This window comes from Trifolium pratense, linkage group LG3 (genome assembly GCF_020283565.1).
Source record: "Trifolium pratense cultivar HEN17-A07 linkage group LG3, ARS_RC_1.1, whole genome shotgun sequence".
In the NCBI taxonomy this organism is placed as follows: Eukaryota; Viridiplantae; Streptophyta; class Magnoliopsida; order Fabales; family Fabaceae; genus Trifolium; species Trifolium pratense.
The window spans coordinates 1,948,349-1,953,186 of NC_060061.1; the positions used below are offsets into that span (position 1 = coordinate 1,948,349).

The following is a 4,838-nucleotide window of genomic DNA, read 5'->3' on the forward strand; positions in this document are numbered from 1 at the left end:
TCATCGGCATCATCATAATCTACCTCAGGATTATATAGGTCAAGAAAACAAGTTGCCCAGCGGTCTCGCAAATCATACAGCTCCTCCTTTGTTAATGTCGTGGGATCATTGAACACCTACAATATGTAAATAACTTAATTCAGCCACTTATTACAAGAAGTACTTAGGAAGTTACAAGGGTCAAGGAGCCCAAACAAACGAGCACACCAAAAAGTTGCAAACACACACAACACGCCGAGCTAAAACCAAAACAGAAAAACGCAGCAACAAGCTCTTGATTAATGGACTACCTATAATGAACATATAGTTTTACACTACCAGTGAACCTTGCATGTATGTGGTCAAGTTTTTTAATACTAGCTCTTGTTAAGAAGGGAACTAGTCATGTGGTTTATAAATTAACATTTCTAGGACCAGGTTAGTGATTTGAGCAAGGGCTCTGTTTTATGCAAAGCCATATGAGGAGAATCCTAAATCATTCAATAATATTGACCGTTATCATTGTTTGTTTTTATCAATTTCCCATTTCTCTTGTCTACATTCCTACTCCTACCTAACAATCAATGACAAACTAATGAAGAAAAAAAAGAAAGATTGTTCACACCTCATTGGTTGAATTTACAACAGAATCCATCTACAAATAAATCCTCAAATTGATTTCATGATCAACGGGAAATCTAGATACCGACAAGCTCCCATCTACTCCCGAGGTTGATGCTGAAAAATCAAGAAGGTATGAAACAAGAAATGGACAATCTCCATACACTAAGACTTTATATATAGAAAGTCATCAACAAGGGAAACACCATTAACATAATAGAAAAGGGAAACAAAACCAAGAAATAAAGAGAAGATAAAAAGGCACTAAAATATATAATTTTGATAAAATTGTAGAGTTCATCACCAAGGATTAATGCAATGGAAATAAAAACCTGCATCATGAAAATAAAGGAAAGTTAAGGCTTAAAATGGAAAAAAATCAAAACTGAAATCATGTTAGTTCTAATAGTGTGTCCTTCAATTTGTGTTCATTCAAAGACCTTATAACCATTAAGACTCTTCATGCTACTCTCCGGTACACTTTCAGAGAACCAACTTCCTTTAAGTACTCTGATCAATGGCCACATAATGCCCCATGAAACCACAACACCGAAAAACAATGATAAATTGACAAGATGAGAACAGATCATTCCTGCTCCAACATAAGTCATGCTGAAATCAAAGTAAAATCCGCAAAAAAATCAAACATTCAAATCAATACAATCGACAAATGTTTCATAGTTCTGATTCATAAAACTAAAAAGAGAGTTACAGAAGTTGAAGTTAAAGGACCGGTTCAACCCTGACAAAAGAGAAAATACTAACATAACACTAATATACTAACATTTGCCTATTAAAAAAAAGAGAGATAGAATCAAAGCACACACGTGTTTTTCCACGCTTTCCACCCGAAAGTAGGAAACTTACCAAATCCACATTGGTCTCCACCAGCATAGAACCATTGGAAGAAAGACCAAAGCAAACTGAGTGAGAAGAATTGCGTGAAAACCTTAAGTTACTTCCTGTCAAAGATGCCAAACTAGTTTTATATGTTTTCATCTTGAAATTACAAATATAGAAGACAAATAACACAAACATAATCGGCCTCGTAATCATACTTGGCCATGACATTTCCTTAAGGAGTATGGAATCCATTAATAAGAACACCTGTAGCAGTTCCACTTGGATAAGGTAATTTAGAGTCAATTATCATCATCTGTTAAATAACATAGCAATCAGCATTCAAGTTACTCTTAATCCAATTCATCTTAAAATAAACACTTTCATCACTTTTACATTAATATATTATTACTTAAACTGTTAAACTTCAAGAATAACAAACCTTTGAAATGTAATCAATTAATCAAGTGAATGAATATCATATAAAGAAACAAATAAAGCAAATTGATTTGACTCCGACAAAATATCCTGCGATCACTATATCAGTCACCGTAGGAAATTTTCTGCATCCAATGGCTGAGATAGTAACTGTAGGAAATTTTCATTGTGTTGTGGTCAATCACATCACATGGCGTTAAAATTAGCAGTTTGGTAAAACTCTGCTAGGCCCCCAAAGACACAAAACACAAACATAAGCATTACAATACCACAAATTTCAACACTTAGACAAGGATACCTTGGCAATCTATGTAAAGACAACTCAAATAAATCTAACACACTTAGAAGTGATAAGGTGATTTTGTTGGCAATTAATTAAGTTATGCTATATATACTAAATCATCCTTCATACAAACTTCAACACATATGACAAACATAAAAAATCAATAAGGGACCAACCTCCAATGATTCTACAAAGTTTCTTTAAGCCTCAAGTATCAGATGTTGTGCTTCAGTACCTAAGCTTTCAATCTCATCCTCAAATGCCTTCTGCTGTCTATCATGTTGCATAATGAGTTTACCTACTTATATGTCTATCCTTCTTGATAAGCTTTTGTAATCAAATTCATCATTTAGCTTTATCATATTTTCCACCTTTATAGCCTACAAGATGCACAAATATTGAACATCTATGTAATGGTTAGTGGTGACATAATACTATTTTTTTATCTTATTATCTACAACAAATTTAAAAGTTTTGATAGAAGCAAATTTTTGTTAAATGTCAAATTTATTGTCTTAAGGTATTGAAAGTACTTGAATCTCAGATTTTCCAGTTCACATCAATATCAAATTTTCACAACACTAAAAGCAAAAGTAGAAGAGATTACAAAAAAATTACACAAGATTAAACCCTTAATCATCAAAATCAAAGATTAAAATGAAAGATAAGCATATGCTAAAACGTAAAAACCCTTAATCGTCAGAACTCACTAGTTTTAGATCGAGAGCAGAGGCGGTGCAATTATGACTCTGTAACAACCCTTAATCGTTTCACTGATCTTCGATTTGGGTTCAGTAAGCCTTGATTCTTCAATTAGGGATTGAATTTGTGATTCAGTGAAAGGGATTGGAGGCTAGGGTTCGAGAGAGAACGAGTGTGATAGGGAGAGAGAGAGAGAATGAGTTCGATCTAGTGAGAGAGTGAACGATAGATCAAGTGAGGTAGCGAAGAATCACCGATTGCTGAAACGGAGAAGATGAAGGCTAGGTTTGGTTTCGATTTCGCGTGCGTGGCTGAGAGAAGATGAGGTGTTTATTGTTATGTCGTGACTTATAATAATTTCCATTAAAAAAAAATACTTTAATACTTTTTACATCTGAGCATATTATGGGCCAGATGTATACATATTTTAGAGAATTTTGGAAATAATTACAGGATTGCCACCGCGTTTAGTTTTGTATCCGGGGATATTAAGCTCAGATGTAAAAAGTTGTCTCTATGTATTTTTCACTTATGTGGATATTGATACCAGATGTAAACACTACTCCATATTCCTTTTCACATCTGACATAGCTTCCACTGATGTAAAACCGTTAAGTAATATGTAATATTTGTACTAGTGATTAACAGTTTCATGATACAGAAATTTTATTTTATTTTCTTTTGAAATAAAATAATAAACAACAGGACATGTGGCATAATATAGTTCACTTGAAAAAAAAAAAAAAAATCAAATTATCATGTTTTTGTTTTTCTAATTCGTAAAAAAAAAAACTTATTATGTTTTTGTTTTTTTAAGTCTGTTTTTTATTTTTTTTTCTTAATATTTGGGGCGGAGTTTAACACCCTAGATCCCTTACCCGCTTTTTTTTTTTTGTTGATAGACGAAATGAGAAAACCATTAAAAACTCACACACACATATTGGAGTGACCAGGGTTCGAACCTCGGTCCTGACGTCCGACACTAACAATTTCGACATTTCTGTCAGTTGAGTTAGGATTTGTGGACAGATCCCTTACCCGCTTTATTAACTTAAATAATAGACAAGCAGGTATTTAGAGCATCACATATTTATGTTAAAGAAACAACAAACCAAGCATGATATTTTACTTTCAATAAGCAGCGAAAATAAAACATCTAATTAGAAATTATCAATCATGCTTACAAGTCATATGAGAATAGTCTTAACTCAAATTCATACATACCAAATAAGATTTCATCACATGAATCCATACTTAGCAATCTCAACATAATTCATAGTACAACTCCAAAATAACAAGATAAGGCATAAAGCCACAAATAGTTTGAATCCAATGCAAAGATAACAACACCAACTACACGGTGTTACGCTATCAGAGCATTAACAGGGATATAAGGTTTTAACTACATAGAAGACAATAAATGGAGTGGCCATGAGCCCTTGTCCTCACCAAAACAAAATAACCAACCATCAGCAGCTAATTAATAATCATCAGAAATAGGAAGCTCAATGATCAGTGCATTTTGGCACATATTTTATGTCTTTGTACTTTGACATATTGGAAGCTTTTCTAGCCTAATATTAACTTTTTACCATGTTTCTAAACTTTGGGTCATAATTGAACTCTAATGTATTTCTTTGATTAATTTTCAGATTTAATTGCATGTTGATCCTTCTTGGTCCGCAGGTCATAACTTGAGCTACGAGTATCGGATTGAGGTGTGCGAATATGCAATGGAAAGATAAGAGAAAGAGCTACAACTTTCATGTTAAGGCCAGAACCCATTTCGGAGCGCAAAGCAGTCAAATATTTACGTTTATGTTCCAGACTTTATGAAAATAATGTAATTTCTGGTCAAACTTATGTTTTTCGACCCGTAGCTTTTTAAGCCCAATTTTCTCTGAGTACTTAAGCAAAAACACAGCTAGGGTTTCAGATATTGAGTCTTCACGCAAAATAGAAAAGAGGCTGCTTC

The 4,838-nt window shown here is 33.4% G+C and overlaps 1 long non-coding RNA gene across 2 annotated transcripts; it reads right to left on the reverse strand.

Annotated features, from left to right (window-relative positions):
• On the reverse strand, positions 1–3,188 carry LOC123918291. Of its 2 annotated transcripts, XR_006812743.1 has the most exons (5): positions 2,872–3,188; positions 2,338–2,541; positions 1,659–1,756; positions 605–1,562; positions 1–116 (listed from the first exon to the last, which is right to left on the reverse strand). It is a non-coding gene; the product is annotated as an uncharacterized LOC123918291 (long non-coding RNA). The 2 variants fall into 2 exon arrangements; XR_006812742.1 differs by having other exon boundaries at positions 605–1,756.
• Between the last annotated feature and the right edge of the window lie 1,650 nt (positions 3,189–4,838).